The sequence below is a fragment of the Uranotaenia lowii genome, chromosome 2 (assembly GCF_029784155.1).
Source record: "Uranotaenia lowii strain MFRU-FL chromosome 2, ASM2978415v1, whole genome shotgun sequence".
Lineage (NCBI taxonomy): Eukaryota > Metazoa > Arthropoda > Insecta > Diptera > Culicidae > Uranotaenia > Uranotaenia lowii.
The window spans coordinates 312,627,748-312,646,478 of NC_073692.1; the positions used below are offsets into that span (position 1 = coordinate 312,627,748).

The window sequence follows — 18,731 nt, forward strand, 5'->3', positions numbered from 1 at the left end:
TCTAACTTCAAATATTTCGGAACATAAAGGTTTAAAAAATAATATGTTTTTAGTCGCAAAAAATGAACCAATTTAGATATTTAAGGGAATACCTTGCGCTTATCGTCAGATAATAAAAAAAATCTCAAATTACAGTATCATTCTGTTAAAAAAAATGGACAAAAAAAAAGTTCCCTTTACAGTTTCCTTAACTACTGATTTTCAAATGTCAATTTTTAAGTAAGCTTTCAATACAAACTATTATTGATCAGCCTTTATTTTTAAGTAGTTATTTTTTATAGTTTTGATGTTAAAAGAAGTGCTGAACGGATAACAATATAAAAAATTGCCAATATTGCGTCTGTTTTGTTGAACAAATTTTTGCGATTTCCTATACAAAACATACAAAATAATAAACTTATACCGTATTTTTTTTCACCTGGAGGCAAACTAGAGGCAACCTAGGTTCGCTTTAACTGCTGTCATCGTGCTCATTTATTGCTCGAGAGGCAACCTAGGTTCGCTCGAAAAACGGACGGAGTCGCCCTGAGAAGAAAGTTAGTTTTGCGAGAAGTTCACCAATACTCTCAACGTTGTTGTCAAAACATTAAACAGCTGTTTTTGGCTGAAAGCAAAATAGTTGAAATAATGAACGGGAAAATGATTATTGCCGCGATTTTGAACCTCTCAGCCAAGCAAAATCGTACTGTCTAGTGTCCAGTGCACTAGACAGTACGATTTGCAGACACGAGACACGAAAGAAGGCAATCACGAAAAAAGGCAATCCGGATGTGAAGAACCGAATGAAGAAATCCAGAAGGGAGAACAAAATGACAGCTGCATGTAAACATTGCGCTCGTTCTCACGCACACCTACGTATGGAATAAATCGAAACCCGGAAATAGTTTTTTTATTCTGACGGTTTCAGAGCCAAATTCGGAATAAAAAAGAATACGCCATCAGTTATTCCCACGAAATCAAAAATCGATTAAAGTTGTAATTTCACACACACCCTTATGTGGTTTCCCAAGAGAACATTTCACCGGGATGTCAATTACTATTTTACAGTTGATATTTGAAATGAAATAGCGATGTTTAACTTTTTTTTTTTCTTTGAATAAGATGTTAAAATAAAATGATAAATCATGTCCAGATCGTGAATTAACTTCAGATACACGCTTTTCAGACATCCTTGCATGATTTTAAATCGTCCATAACTGACCATGGATCACAACTGAATCATTCTTTTCATTCCAGCGAGCTCGACCTGCACCTTTACCTTGACGAAGGATGCAAAAAATGAAAAGAGACAAAAACATTCTGCAACACCATAATAAATTGAACAAAACCTTCTGCAAAGGTCAGTCAGATATTTACAACGGTCGAGACGAATTAAATTAAGCAAAAAAAGGAAAAAAAAAGAATAAAACTTACACCATCCACTGACAGCGGTGCTTAATTGCGGGTAAAGCTTTTGAGAAAAAAGTCAATTGCATTTCTTGCAGTTGTTGAACAGTTGCATGGCGAAAATCAACATTTGCATTCCGAGCCCGAGGTTTTAATTCAGTTCGGACAAACTGCAAAAACGAAAAGGAAAGTATCATACCACCAGCATTTGGAGAAAATACCCCGAAACGAAAACGAAAAAACCCTCATCATGAACTTTGGGGCGCCTCGCGAAATGCGACACCCCAAGCAAGCGAAGGAAGCCTGAAACCCCCAGGAGGCGGCAGTTTAGGGGAAGGTGGAACAAAAAAATCAACCGGATCACTTAACATGGTGCTGTTCAAAATCCCTGCGGCCAAGTGCAGTAGCTGGCCAGTCGATGGTCATCGCATAAATTTGCAGGTAAACAAAGCCAAAAAACCGGATTTCTTTATTACCTACTAGGCCATTTTATGATGGCTCGTATAATCTCTGTTCGGATGAGGGGTGATCTTGGAAGATCTCGGAAATTTCTCAACCTAATTACGATAAAGTTATGTATTTTGTTAAAAATTGTTCTATAAATAAGGCAAATTCAAAAGTATTTGATAAGAATTGTTTGCAGATTGCCTAAATTCAATTGAAGCCTGCATTGATCCTAGATCATGATCCCGATACTGATCTCGGATCGACAAGCTGATTCAAGGACCTCAACTCCTAGGTCCTGATTCTAATACTATATTATCCCGAATCCTGATCTTGAAATATACATTTGATCCCAAATCTTGGATCATGATTCCGAAACGTAGCTAGCAGCTAGAAAAATCCACGTCAATAACGTGGCTAGAAATGAGTCGGGTATTTACATGTAACAACACTGCTTATTTCATGTAAACTTCCAGTTTATCCTGAATCTTGGATTGTGATCCTGTGCATCCCGGATCATGGATCAAATCCCCATTTTATTCCCGGATCATGGAATTTGATTTTTAGGTGATGTTCGGTTTTTGGCTTTTCAATCAAGAATTACAAAACTTTTTATGAGCACATAAAAAGTGTTTTAATTCTTGAGCGAAAGATCGATAGTCGAACAAAACCTTTAAGTCACTCCCGATCGAAAAATATATAATTATTTTGATCCTGATCCCGGATTATGAATCCTAAATACATGGCTCTAATCCTGGTCCAAGGTCCCGTACCCTGATACCGGACCTTGACCTCAAGGAGGTACCAAAGGAAATCGGAAAAACCAAAATTTTAATTTTAATGGCAAATGACTTGAAATGCATGAAATGTCGAGTTCTGATGTTATCTCGAGAAAATTTTATTGCTTAAAAATCGACTTTCTGGGACTTTTTCAAATAACCGGTCGTTTTTCGGAAATGGAATGGAACTGGAACTAAAATTAGCATGGGGCGGTATCTGGGTACGAGAAATATTTTTATTATTATCTGGCACCATCGAAGAAATAGAAATGGGTAGGGGGCTTCCATAAAAATGTTGGTAAACTCTGGAACCAATCGAGTAAAATAAACCAAATTTTGCATGCAAGGGTCTTTAGGTAGGATAAATGTTTATAATGTATAATTGGCATCCCTTCCTCCTTACAATGACGACCTATAAAGGGGAAAGGGGGACTGCAATACTACTCTTTGCACAGCTAGAGAGCTAATCGAACAAATGAACTTAAACATAACAATTGGGAGGATCTTAAAAGAAGGTTGCAATGCAGGGAAGATTATGTTTGCGGCAAGTAGATATGTAAAAAGCTTTTTGCAATATTCGACTAGATAGATTCAAAAAAAAATCGAACAATTATTAAGGATGCCATGCCTTTAAATTGACACACAGTAAATTTGTGCCTCGATATCCAGCGAAAAACAATTCTGGAAGCGTCCAGAGAAATCCAGATTTTTGCTGGAAACCAGCTAACATGATTCGTTTTACTTACATTTCGAGCTTTTTTTTGCTGAAAATTTTCCAGCAATTGATCCGTTTTGCTAGAAAATCTGCAATCAATCTGTCAGATTGGGAACTCGGTTATTATTGAAGGTAAAACTCAATTGAATTAAAATGGAACGACTCGATTTCGGTGGAATATTTGATGAGTAGATTCTTCCGGTGCTTTAAATAGTGACTAAAAATAAATCTAACGGCTTTTTATGTTTTTAAAAGTGATTAATCAATTCGATGTTCCGGAGGATGGTCAGACGCAGCAGTGGGCCACGGCAACATCTCGGGCCAAGATTCCAATCCGCCAAATTGTTGAAATTTTTGTGTAACACTATGTTTTTTTTTTATGAATAATTAAATAAAAAAAATGGCTGTGCAGGGTCCTGTTATGTATTAAAGATAGTATGAGAAGAAGATGGCAGGGTCAGTTACCAGAACAGGGATATAGAGCGGTGAGAATAAAAAAAAGGTTGTCCACTTTTGCCGTTTATGTTCTACTTGGTAATGGAACACGTAGTCAAAAATATGGTGGAAAAAGTTGTTAGGCTGAAACTATTGGAACACTGATGTTGCTAGCATATGCGGAAGACTTATTAATCATAACCGACAGTCAAAAGGACTAGAATCTATTCTAAAGGAACTTGGAAGTCAATTGAAAGAAGTTGGGCTCACGGTAAACAATAAAAAGAGTCAAGTGATGATAAGAATCCCAAATCAGTTAAATAAAATGACGGGAGATAGAAAAAGTGAAAACAAAATATTTGGGTACAACCTTGACAAGCACACTCAATAGGCCAGCAACCACAAAAATGTGTACTGAAAAAAATGAAAAAAATATGTGAATCCTGTACATACACAACAAATAAGGTTTTGAATGTAAGAAAAGAGCTTAGAGACAAAACAGTTAACAGAAGAGTTAGAAGAATAAACAGGAATGACTTTTTAATCATATAGAAAGAAGAGAGCCTAATCATCCTCTTGAACTAGCATATATGTAAATACAAGATATCTTAAAAGAAAAAAAAGTTGACTAATGCTTCTATTTGGATTTTGACATCCAAGCAAGAGGAGCATTAAATGTGACCAAATTAACCCTCAACGAAGTAATAAAAGTGTTCAAAAAACGTTTGCGACACTAGAAAGCCCGGATCTGGGGGACATTGAAAGCCGGGAGTCGCACTGACAAGCAGAAGAGCGGCTAGCGCTTTCAAGCGCAACACTAACCTCTCCGTTCGAGATGTCGCAAATAAGTTGAGAATTTCGTCTACAACATGAAGCTTAAAAACGATCCGGACTTATAAAAAGGTAGTGAGTTCCCAGCAAACATAAAATCGCATTAGAAATTATAGCTCAATCTGTAACAATGTAAATGCGTATCGCAGTTCCTACCAAATGAGTAAACTATCGTAAAAATCGATACTTGAAGTTGGTATTAGTCGGATATGATAAACAGTCCGGCATGTTTGCAGATTTTAAGTGAGAAAACAACCTTGTTGTTCTCTCTTTGATAAGCAGTGCAATCAGATTGCTTAAAATCTGATGGTTCATTTGGGAAAAATGTCCAATGATAGAAGCAGCAAATATTGCCGTTGGCAACGGTTTGCATGCATTGAAAGCAAAACTTGCGCTCCCTCGCATACTTTCAGGATGTACGAACAAGTTGTTGAATATCGTCTAATTTGTATAATTCTCATCGCTTAAGTCAGAAGTTAAAAATATAAATGTACATATATTGCCTCCACGTTAGTTGGTAAATGCTGTTTTTCTGAGTTTTATGCAATAATCCTATAATGATATGAAACGTATAACAAATTTTGTTGCAAAACCTACAAAAAGTTACAACAAACAAAAACAAGATCTCAGAAGCTGCATACGACATTGTTGACGAAGTTTGATTGCGTGGAAATGTACGATGAAACCTACGCCAAGGCAGACTTCAGACAGCTTCCTGGCCAAGAGCTAATGGAAAGGGAAAGGTAGACATTTTGAAGCATATTAAACTTTGAAAGTTTGCCAAGAAATATCTCGTTTGGCAAGCTATATGTACCTGAGGCTTGAGAAGCGACATTTTCGTTGCAACCGGAACTGTCAACCAGGAAATTTACGTGAAAGAGTGTCTTCAAAAGCGGTTGCTGCCTTTCCTGAAGAATAATGACTGAATATTGAAATTGTGATTTTTTTTAATTGATGTTTTTCGGTGATTTACGACGATAAATATAACTGCTGTTTTTTTACGTTTCGGTTAACTGAAATCGTACGACGGCCGTAAAGGAAACATGCGGCAAAACAAGTTTTTTCTGAGGATGGCTGAAATTCATTAAGCCGCAACGTAAAAAACAGCAGTTATATTTATCGTCGTAATTCACCGAAAAATATCAGTTAAAGAAAAACACAAGAAAGTGCGATGATCAAAACCAAACAAATAAAACCTAATGAACTTCAAAAAGAAACATTTTTTAAATATTTTTAATATTAATATTTTTAATCGACATATAACCGAATTACACGCAATTTGGTGTGACCACTTTTTGATCCGAACACCCTTTATACACGGATGCCGAAATACCTATGAAAATATATGAAAGTAAAAACATAATAAATTGTGAACTGTTTGCGCTGATGATTGAAACATTCATCCAGAATATACAAACAGCTACACGATATACATTAGACTGGCCCATAACAAAAAAAATCCTTATATTCCACACGGCACCCCCTAGGTTGGTGCCTTTAGGTGAAAAAATGACTTTCTGAAAGTTTCAGTTCATTTGGCAGAAGCACGAGCTGGCGCAAAGGACTTGAAATTTGTATGAAGATTTTCGGAAAAATGTATGAAAAATCGCCATACCTTCACTCTTTGTGCTCTAAAATATGTTCCCAGTATGCTAGAAAGCTCAGAATTTCAAGAATTGTAGTTCAAATAATGACAAACAAGTTTGTAGAAGATTGTGACGCGATACGAGTTAATTGTGATGAGTTATTTGCAATTGAATGTGTGATTGTCGCGTTTCTATGATATAACGTGAACAGTGTATGGGCTAATAATCGCACTTTTTTGATCGCATCGTCACACAATGAGAATAAAATATACAAAATTTGTGTCCCGGCAAAGTTGTTGCTTATTTTATAACAAATAATTGCAACTATGCCGAGGACACAAATTTTCTATCTGTTATCTCATTGTGTGACAATGCGATCTAGTTAGTACTAATAATCCACCTATATACCGTTCACGATATATCGATGAAATGCGAAACAAATCACACATTCATTTGCAAATAACTTATCACAGTCAACTCGTATCCCGTCACAATCTTCTACAAACTTGTTTGTCATTATTTTAACTACAACTCCTGAAATTCTGAGCTTTCTAGCATACTGGAAACATATTTTAGAGCACAAAGAGTGAAGGTATGGCGATTTTCCATACATTTTGCTGAAAATCTCCATACAAATTTCAAGTCCTTTGCGCCAGCTCGTGCTTGTGCCAAATGACCTGAAACTTTCAGAAAGTCATTTTTTCACCTAAAGGCACCAATCTAGGGGGTGCCGCGTTAAAAACAATGTTGTAAAAATCATCCCATACAAATTTGGGCCAGTCTAATATACATACATCCACAACAAAAACCAAGGATATGGGGCCGGATATGTCACTTTCTGCAGAAATGTAGAAATGGTAAAACTGCGGTAAATTCGTGCACCCATGGTGGATTATGATTAATGAAGACCTCTTCCTTCTTGGGGGATATCAAGCGGCACTGATTGCGACAAGCGGCCTTGAGCGGCACTGATTGCTTCTTCATCTGACCGTAAGTTGCGGCAAACCCGAAGCAATCGACCATGTGCTCGCTCGGCTAAAATCCCGAGTCGATGGGTGGGGTTAGAGAAACGAGAGAGATCAATAGAGGGAAAGATCACATGCGGGATATACATGGTGTTTCGATAGAAGGTCCAGCAGTTGACCGGCAGAGCTCGATTGCTCGTGTTCGCCGGTTCCATCACGTTCACCGTGGTGGAATTGGCTAACGCGCCGTTGTACCGAAGCGGAGATTGCAGGTTCAAGTCCTGTCGGTGAGCCGTTGTATCTTTTTCGAAATTTTCATGATATATACGGCTTATGTTCTTTCGTTCTTTGATAGTTCATGTTTCTCTAATTTCTTTCATCACATATGAAAATGATATCAAGCTAATGAGACCACATTTTGCATGGAAGAATATTTTCATAAAAGAAATATTTCTATAATTATTCGAGACTTCTCACTCCTCCTTGCAGTGGAAAGCTGAGAATAAGTAAGTAATCCTCTACACTTTTTGGCATTACTCGAGAAATGTTCTATGATCATTTTGGATCTCTACCTTCTTTCAGTGCCAAATGTGGCATGTGACGTTATTCAGTTTAGTTTTTTTCTACAGTTCGAGACCCCTTCTCACACTGGAACTAGGGAAAGCAGAATTCGATAACAATATTTAATAGATAAGTTTTGGCTTATCGAAAGGACTTATAAAGAAAACAAAAAAACGGAGACTTAATTTCAGATTTGATGCACATTAGACTGCCCCAAATTTGTATTGTAAATTCAAAACCTGAAAATGTTATGAGCTGCAGGCTTAAATTGATCCTAGGCCTAGTGCATGATCTCATGCCAAATTTGGGCCAGATCGGATCACGGGAAGGGGTCGCTCAACGAGCTTGAAGTTTGTATGAGATTTTGAGGAGAAACATGAAAGTCCAGTTTATCATCAATAATTTTGGTTTCCTTCGGCTGATTTCTTTTGAAAACGGGTTTTCATAAAGCCCAAACTATGACAAATATTTTATCCGAAGGCTGCAAATCGATTCGAGTTGAAATAAAGAAAGTATCAGGCTTCAAAAATGGGATAACTTTTTTAAGGGTGGTATTCAACATTGTTAATGAGTCGGGATGTTCGAACATTTCTACGCAGCATTAACCGTGATGAATATTTACCACCTATAAAAAAGTAAGCTCATTTTTGAAGCCTAATAACTTTTTTTATTTTAACTCGAATCGATTTGCAGTCTTCGGAAAAAAAAATTGTCATAGTTTGGGCTTTAAGAAAACCCGTTTTCAAAAGAAATCAGCCGAAGGAAACCAAAATTGTTGATGATAAACTGGATTTTCATGTTTCTCTCGAACAAAATGTCTCACAATCCCATACAAACTTCAGGCTCGTTAAGCGACCCCTTCCCGTGATCCGATCTGGCCCAAATTTGGCATGAGATCATGCACTAGGCCTAGGATTAATTCCAGCCTGCAGCACATAACTTTTCCAAAAGTCGGGTCATTTGGGGCACTCTAATGCACATTGATTGAAAAATAGATCAGGTTTTTAAAAAAGACAAAATCCTTTTCAGAAAGTAATAGTATCGACATGAGATGAAAAACATGAATTTAGCGTTTTCCATTTTTTCACTGCCTACCGTGCTAGTGAAACACACGGAAAACGCTATATTTTTGTAGTTTATTTCCCTCAAAACTGTTTTCTACGTTTAGATGGTTATACATCAAGCATAAGTAGACAAAATTCAACTCATTTTAAATTTCGACAGTAAACATTACTCATAACCCATTCTAGACCGATCATTTTTCGCAGCATTCGTACTCTAAGTACTTCATCCTTAAATAACTTTTATGTCGTTTGGTTTTGCCAAAACTGTACGGTATCTTTTGCTACCTTTATGAATATTATTTTCCGAGCAATAGCAAACTCACCATGAATCAGTGTTCTGACAACGGCATATAAATTCCTTTACACACACGGTGTGCAATCAGAATGCGGGTTAATGAAATTGAAGCACTTGAAAGAAATTTTACATTTATTTACTTTTTGTGTAACTTTTGTTTATTTAAGATTTCAGCGAAAATGGTCATATTTAATTAGTTTTTCAAACAGTAACAGCAAATGTTTATGGGAAGAATGATCTCTAACCCTTTTAAATGTCGAGATATTAAGAAAAAAGAAAACACGGGTAGTGCTCGAACCTTGAAAGATGCGGGAAAAAATTGTTTTTTTTATGTTTATGATGAAGATGAAATACATCATAAATTTGACAAAAACATAAAAATTGAAAAAAATGGGCTTTAAATCAGTAGGGTGATCAAGGTTACCCCGAAACGCGGAATCTTTTTTCATGGTAAACATTTGAGTGGAGCTACTGAACTTAGCCAGCGGCTTTGGCGTAGTGGTTAGAGTTCAAGTCGTCTACGCCAAGGTTCATCAGATCGAATCTCGGTTATGGCATACATAGTACACTTTCTGTTGTTCGTTAGTTAGATATCTTATAATAAACATGAAGTTTCACTGAAATCCTATGTGTCTGTGTCCGTTAAAATACGTTTTGAAAAATTCTGAAATTAATGATAACACTTTACGGTATAACTCCGTAAAAAAATATAAAAATTAAAGAAAAAAAGTAATCTAAGTTATCTCAGTTAATGATAAATACATCTTCAAGGAATTCCACCAGAGTAATCAATGTGTACCGATTTGTGTTGAGTAATGGATGCGTGTCAAAAGTCAACAATAATCAGCCTGCGTATCTACCGCATCTACCGCATCTACTGGGTGGGATTATCTTCAAATATTTATCGAGATAACACTCCCGCGTCATTTCTCAATATGATATGGGTAAATCATACTCTCAAAGTCCCACTGAAGTAGATGCGGCAAACAGCTGAGCCCCGGCCCCACGTGTTATGTTGCATGCTACCAAAGTTCGGCGACTCTCTGCTCTGCCGCTCTTTCAGGAAAAATTTAATGCAATCATGCATATGCAACACGATTCGCAGTTCGGACGGAGCGATGCGACTCCGTATAGGTACCTTCCTACTTAGTTATGAATTCACTCCGATCGGTAGTAAACTTATGTAGCTTCTCGGAGCTTACTCAACTGAACGCCACTCTACTCAAACGATGGCGTCGTGTCGACTTCGGGGCGCGATTTTAGTTTCTGCACATTAGTGCCTCGAAACGGACGTGTTTTTCACCAACTCTTTCCGACATTGCCAGAAAACGAACGCGTGCGCGTCTTGGAAGAAAGTTGTTTCGGGTGGTTTTTTGTTGTTGTTGTTGTTTGGAGATTTGTCGTCATTTCGATTCCGGGTTTGTTGCTTGTCGAGCATCGAAGTCTTTCGTTTTTCTTTCCGTCTCGCGTGCTGCAATGTTTGCTGTCGAAGGTGTGTTTTATCGTTCTGATTTGTGATATGTTTCAAAGGAGTCTAATTCTAAAATAGAAAAAAAAAAAACGATAGTTAGAAGAGTCGTGAATTTGAAGTACTTCTCGAATCAACCCTAAAGTTGATGGAATAAGAAAAATCTATGATCAATGGATGGAATCCCAGTGATTTTTTTCTCTTTCCGCATCTCATTCAACATATTTGGTGCGGAACGAATCCATTATCAGTGCGCGGATTTGAGGGCAGCTGTTGAATGAATTAAAACTGCAATTTGGGGTCGAAAAACCTCCCCATGTGCTTGGAACCTCTCGACTCGACTGGGGGATATCGGAAAAAGTTTCAAGCTGCCGCATTCAATCACCAAAACAGTGCACCACGCCATTCACTTACCCAAAAGCGGCTGGCTTGGCAAAGCACATGATGCGACCACATTAGCTAACAGGATCGTGACAAGTGCGTGGGGTCCCTCGATGCCTGGATTCCGGCCGATTACATACAAGGGGAGGCCCGCCATATTCATGTTGTTGAATCGTCGTCGTCGTCGAGAAAGTGAAATTTCCGCCGTTCGCTCGTTTCGTGTGTCTGTGTTGTTGTTGTTTTTGTTTTTGTTGTGTTTACCGTGTGTGTTGTGTACCGATTTTTTTTCTTCTTTATTTTTCTTTGAAGTGGCACCATTCGCGGATTTTTTTCTCTTCCTTAACTTAAGTTTAAGTAAGACGACTGAAGGATTAACGAAACTGCAGCGTGGCTGCGGGAAGGGAAATATCAAAACAAACCAAAAACAACAAGCATCGATTACGAAGCAGAGTGGATGCATGCGGGTGGAAAAATGTGCGCGCTTACCTATGCTGCTGCTGTTCAGTTAGCTTATCGTACCAGTTAATGGCCACGTGAATGGAAAGAAGGAATTGTCAAACCAGTACCAGCCGAATTAATCGGATCGTATGCAACTCGGACAAGTACCTGGTATGCAAATGATAGTGTGTGGTTCCAGATGAACGAACAGAGCATTGCAATTCATGTAATCGTGAATTAATTTTTTTGTTCAGTACTCAATTGAATCTAAAAATGCATAGGAAAAAGCACAAGAAATTGTATAATTCACTTATTGGGATAAGAATTCCATAACAAATTACAATCAGTATCCAGAATTAGAATTCAGAATTTTATAACAGAATAAAAGTTAAGAAATAAGAACTGAAATTTCAGAATTCAAGGTTGAGGACTCAACAACCGGAAATACCGGAAAAAACTTTGGAATTTTATCGCGTCACCGGGAAACCGGGAAAAAAAACCGGGAACTTTGGCATACACCGGGAAAATAGTCATGTTTGGAAATTTTTCACGGAATTCAAAAAAATATAAAAAATATAATAAAAAAGTTAATTTCTAAATGTAAGGGTAGTTTTCGAAATTTTTAATATAGATTTACCTCATGGACACTTATTTTAACTATTTTTTTGACTATGAGATATCCCGTTTTTTCGCTCTCTGCAAGTGTTCTATATTTACAAGCATAACAAGTAGCACACAAATATCAGATTGGTTTTTTAATTTTATACCCTAGTTTATATGCGATGCATAATATCTTATGAAGGTTTAAAACGCATTTCATGAAAACCTTTTTACAACTAGTCTCCAGGACATTTACTTGCGTATAATATTTCCAACTTATATAACCATATTAAACTTTTCAGATATGATTTTTTTTTTGGCACTTGAGTATCTTTCAACATTCATATACTTGAAATCTAAACCCTTTGATATTGTCCTAGAAAACCATCCAGGTTCAAACCTTTTTTGATGTATAAAACCCTTTTAAACTGATTTGTAGTATTTGTGTTCTCATACAATCATTCCAAGCCGCTTAGGTTTAAACATGCTAATAAATAACTTGTCGCGACGTCTATGAACCGTTTATAAGGAACGAAAACTTTTATAGACTAAATGGGCTTGACCAAGATGTCAAAAATATGACAAAAGAATATTTTCGGAGGAAAAAAAATCAATAATCCGTATTTATGCATCTTCTGGGAACAACAAATCATCAGGAACGGCATGTTGCAAAATTTATTACCTTATGACAGTGCGTTGTGTTGGGAATCTCAGGGGAAACTATTTTGTTTGTTCTGAGCCGCAGAAAATTTTGATTTTTGGACAATCGTAGAATGTGGTGTATGAAAAATAAATACAACATGATGTCAAAATTATCAAGTCAATAAATAGATTATGTAAAAAAAAATATTCAATTAACTATCCATTGCTTCTACCGCCTACATGATTCCAATAAGAAAGGTATTATAAAGTACATGAAATGTTCTTCTAAGAATATTTTCAAGAGGATTTTCAAAAGGACTTAACTTTTCAAGTCTAAAGCAGGTTTAAAGGAAAGATTACAAGATATATAACTTTGTCAGTTTATAGAATGCCGTTCAAGCTTTCTTTTAGAATTCCACATACTATTAAAAATCCAAAAAGTCATTTAAATTTTCAAAAAACAAAATCGTTTTCAAGCGTTTATAAACGACTCTTATAATTTTTATATTTCGGCGCCATTAGTTAGACAAATAATGGTGAATTTTTTAAATGGTAATTTTCAATTTAAGATAGTTATCCGCATTTAATTCATGTTTAATTACTAGCTTGGTATCCTTATGGCTGGGATTATGTTGAAAAAATTCTTTATAAACTACACAAAATTAATATTTCAAAAAAAAAAAAATTTTTTTTATCGCATTTTTATTGTTTAAAAGAACGATTTACTGTAGGCCCATTATTTATTTCAAATTTTCTCATACCTATTCGTTGTAAATTTTAAGTCGCAAGCTACTTTTCAGTAGGTATCGAATATTCGGGGCAAGAAAATAATATTGGATTACTTAACAATATAGTGATGAGCTTTTGCTTTTTTTTATATGTTATTCGAATGAGATTTATTTGTTTTAATAATTATTATTATTGGAACCCTAATTCCGGAGCAGGAATATTTGAAGATAAAAAAAATAATGAAAAAGTTTCATAAGGGAAATTAATAATGAACTTTAAAATTTGATTTGACTTGCCAAGAGTTAAAAAATTTGCTCTACAGACGAGTAAATTCTAGAAAACAATCCAAAAAATTCGAGGAAAAAGTGAAAAATTATTTGAGATATTGAATTTGATATTTTTGTTAAAATTTTCAAATAATGTTAATAAAACAGTGCAAAACCCGGCAGTTTTCTAAAATATTCGGGCATTCGGGACTTGTCTCGAAAATTTCATTGAAAGACTGCGAAAGCCCGGATAAATCCGGGCAATCTGGAATGCTAAATGTAGATGTTTCATTAAATTATTTTATTTTATTTTATTTTTTTGGTTTCGATTATAGTCGTTTTACCATCTTTATGGCATTCGCGACTTTATCAACGTTGCAGTTGGCGGATCGTTATTGAAAAACTTATCCGGTACAACTGTGTTCGATGTTTACTCTTGGGCTCGAACTCGCGGACATTAAATTATTTTATGCAAAAAGGAAATATTTTGGCAACGTGACCCGTTTTTAAACAGAGTTAAATTTTTCTGACGAGAGGAATCTCTTTTATGCTCGAAAAAATTTTCTGACGAAAGGGATCTCTTTTATGCTTGAAAAATGTATAGTTTTTCAATGTTGTTATTATTGTTGTTGAGTTTTCCGTTAAAATTGGCCTGAGGAATGAATCGCCCGTCTTTTGTTTTTTGTTCTTCCTACTTTAAACTTTTGCTCAAAGTTTCCTGAGCTGGAAAATAGCAGAAAATTTCAAGAAATGTTTCAACTATCTATTTATTCATTATACACCGAAATTTGAATGATTTAATTTTGCAACCCTCTACTAACTATACGTTAGAAAAAGCAAATATTTGAAATAAGTTTTTGATAAAAATTGCAGTAAATTTAAGACTGATTTTAAAATTCTGGTATTTTTTTATTGGTTAGGTGCATTTTTTTTTAATAGGGATTCAGAAATACAGCGTTGTTCTCATCAATTCTAGAATCATTTCTTATTGTAAATTGTTATCGAATTCAAATTTCTTAAATTTTAAGCTCTCATTCCAATTTTTTACTTTTTTATAATATGGAACTAATTAAATTCGATATTTTAACCCATCGTTTCTTATTTGAAACAAAAAATGCATGAATAAAGTGGATTTTTTTTTAAATTTTTGAACGACTTTGAGATAATAACAAAGGGGAACAGCATTTTTGTGCCAAAATTTGAAAAACTTTATATTTTGTTTATCACCCTCTAGTTATGGAGGTACGGCGTCTTGTAGAAATTTTTGAGTTGGTTAGTTTTGGATAAAATGGATCTTCTTTGATAACTTTTATTCTAACGGAGTGAAAATTTTTGAAAATTGAAGTGGGAAAGGAAAGGTTCTAAATTTTTATAGAAGTTCGAGCGTTTTCGTGTATTTGAATAACAATTTTTTCCCGCTTAGGAGGAGAGAGGGGTGATCACTCCGACTATGGTCAAGGCAGTTACAAGAACTCATTATTCAGTTTTTTTTCAATTGAACAATTGTTCATCTCGGAGAATAATTCACAATTCCGTCAACTGGAGCATCATGCAACACTTTTCAACTTCAATGGCTTTTAAAACCTCATGTCCACAGATAATCATACCGCTTTTATATCAAAAATTTTAAGGTTGATGAGACATCAAATTGACGTAGTCAAAATAATTATTGGTTTCACCAGTTATTTTTAATTTTACAAAAACAAAAAAAAGGGGTAAGTCGCAACAACCTTAGCTTCAAATGAAAAATCGAATAAAAACGTTTGAAAATTCACGCACATCACGCATTAAGCACTGATTGCAGTAATTTTTGGTTTAATTCGAATTCAATTTTACATTTTTTTACCGTCAAAAATGTCTTTAAAGAAAAAGCATAAGGGTGCTGCATACATTTAGGGGTAAAAAATACTGCAAAAAATCTACTGGCTGAAACCATAAAAACTCATGTTTGAATGGATGAAATGTTGAAATTAAAAAACGCGTGCTGCAAAATAATCATATTTCAGCATATGGAAACGAGATTTAGAAGGTGAATCTCTGATTTCCATTATTATGCTTTTAGACTGGAGACTAAATTATAAAAATATATTTTTTTAAAAAAATAGTGATTGTCCAAAAAATATGTTTACACCAATAGTGTTGGCATTTCCGCAGGAACGAGGGTTGTTTTGTGGGTTAAACCTCCCCTTCCACCCCCCATGATGGTTCAAAAATGCAAGCGAGGTATTCTATTCTACACTCAAATTTTTAAATTCAAAAGTAAGGTTTTTCAAGAGTAACAATCTACACTAAAATTTATTTCCAAAACTTCAAAAATCCATCCCAAGTTCAGAATTCTGTTACAGGTTTTCCAAATTTTCTCACTTGTTCATAGAAATGAAATTCACGTCTAAATATTTCATTCTCATCATCATATTTGATTCTGATTCTGTTTATGATGATAATTATGCATGGTTAAAAAGTAAAATTCAACAGTTAAAAAAATGGAAAAATATCATTTCAAGTATTTTTGACATTACAGCAAAAATATGATTTTATTCAACATATGTGTAGAAACTTGCAAACAAATAATAAGATTTATGCTTTGAAAATAGCTTAAATTTATTTTGGTTCAAAACTTGTCTTAGAAATTTGATAAATGAGGAAATGTATAAAAACATAAGGCTTATAGTTATAACGTTTTTCGCAGGACTCGAAGATACTTGAAGTCTTGATGAAAGTTGATAATTCATAGAAAACTTTTATTTTTAAATAATATGTTTTAGATTTGAGTCTTGTAAAAAATGTGCTGAAATTTGTCAAATGATTTTTACTTTTTTCCAAAATTCATTTTAATAACAAAAGCTGGTAGAAATATTGCATATTTGGATTCGGAGCACCCAAATTATTTGAAATTACCTTCTAAATTCATTGCACATCCAGAAAAATGTAAATTTTGTGGTCCTGTGTAAATTATTAAAACCTTTGTTGCGAGTCATTTGGAAGAACAAAAAGCCACGAAATTAAATCTAGTCTAAAATTGGGTTTTTAAGAATATTTTATATCAGCAAAACATTTATAATGACGTAAACGATTATTTTTAATAAAAAAAATGGTTCGTTTCAATCTCTGTTCTTATTTAGTAACATTTTTTAATAAAACCCATTCTTAAGACGAGGTAGGGGTTTTCTATATCAGGTTTTAAGTCCCAATACAAAAGGTCGATTGAACTGCAAATTGAAATTCACAATCAAAGTTAGTTTCAATTCGTGAACGTCAAATAGTGTCGTAGATCGAAATGTCTCAAGTCAAGGGTGATCTCAGACAAAATTCCGCCAGAGGCGAGACAAATTTCTGATTTGCTTGTTAAAACTTATTTTCAAATATGTTCATTTTAAGATCAAGAAATTTTCCATTACTACGGTGGAAATTTTACTTGGAAAAAACCTTCATGGGGGGGGGGTTTAACCCCTAAACCCCCCCCCCCCCGTTCGCACGGCCTTGTTTCGGAGGTTCTGGTTTTATATTCCCAGAACCAAAATTGTATTTTTATTTTCGTATTTCGGATTCTGTATCCAGTTTAGGATTCTTGCTTTTCGGTTCGAACAATCATAAGAAATAAGAAATGAACAGCTGCTTTGTAATCTTGGTTAAAATTTGGATTTGCGTTTCATATTAAATTTGAATCATGTTTTTCGAAAATCATATGCATTCTGAATACTTTTTTCACACTCCGGCCCGGTTGCCCGGATTTCATTGAAAAATGCCCGGATAGTGCCCGGATTTTTCACTTTATTTGGCAAATTAAACAAAAAAAAAACAACAAACACCTCCAAAATGATTTTTTTTTAACCAAGTATTATAAAAATTATCATGAAAGTTTTTTTGGTAGCCTAAAATACGGTTCAAAATCAATTGATGAGTTTTTATTAAAAAAAAATATTTTCCATATTGCCCGGAAATTGCCCGGATTTATGGTCGTCAATATGAAATCGAATGCCCGGATATTGCCAGATTTTTATATCAAAATTGCCCGGTTTGTCCGGCCCGTATACAGGCTGAAAAAAAATCTGACAACCTTACTCTAAATGGCGCTCCAAAATTTAAAACTCAGAATTCATCTTTTGAAATTCATATTTCAATTCAAATTCCTAATACAGATTAAAAACAAATAATTGAAATAATGAATTTAGATTCAACCAGGACTACAGAATTTGAATAAAAGATTCAAAACTTGGTTCATAAAATATGATTTCGAATAAAGATTCGGAAATCGTATTTTTTTTTTGCACATTTCAGAAATTGAATAGAAATTCAGGAACATATTCATTGTTCAATTTTTGAAGAAGAACTCAGGTTCAAAATGCAGATTTAAAATTCAGAAAATGATTCAGCATGTTAAGGAGTTTAACAATCAACATAGAATTGTTAAAGAATTCAATAGATCATAAGCTTAAAAATTTGGTTGTCGAATTTTGATCTCTTACTTTTTTATGGAAATTTAATTTATTCTCATCAAAGAATAAAACCTTTGAATTTGCAAAAGAGTTTGGATGATTGGATTTGTTTGATTTGAGTGCAGAATATTTTTTTTAAGAAATTGAAAGCTCTCTTTAAAAACTTATTTTATGCTCAAATCAAATAAAATTGATCTACCAGACTTTTAATCAAATGCAAATATTTTAACCATGGATGAACGCGACTTCCATATTTTGTAACTTTAGGTTCATTATAAAAATTTAGCTCACCTCCTAGGTTTTGGACGAACTACCCGTTCACCTCGATCAGGAATCGAACTCGAGTCTTCTGATTACCTTTCCGACACCTAACGAATAGGTTAAATCGTCAGATGTAAACTAGTCAAGCTGTGGCTCTATAATTCAGTTGACTTCTCGAGTTGAATTCGCTGCTAGATTCTACGGCAGAAAATGCTAATCGTGCCCCGATCAATGGCGCTCTATACGCCCCGAGTCAACAAATTAAAGTAAAAACGCGTTTTAAAGTTGATTGTAGTGAAAAACAAAAAAATTAATGTGGTGAAAGTTGAGAAACAATGTGTACATCATGTTGCAGTGCGTACATTATAGATCAAGATGACTTAACGATCATTAGAGCTTTTCCTATGTTTCAATAATCGAAAATCATAAAAAAAAGACTGGAACACAGG

General features: G+C 34.7%; 1 protein-coding gene across 1 annotated transcript in view; it reads left to right on the plus strand.

Moving 5' to 3' along the window:
• The first annotated feature begins 10,291 nt into the window (after positions 1-10,291).
• LOC129747772 (uncharacterized) overlaps positions 10,292-18,731 on the plus strand; it is a 70,613-nt gene continuing 62,173 nt past the window's right edge. Inside the window, exon 1 of the mRNA XM_055742120.1 lies at positions 10,292-10,553. The gene's annotated coding sequence lies outside the window, so the exon portion shown is untranslated. The remainder of the gene's footprint in view (positions 10,554-18,731) is intronic.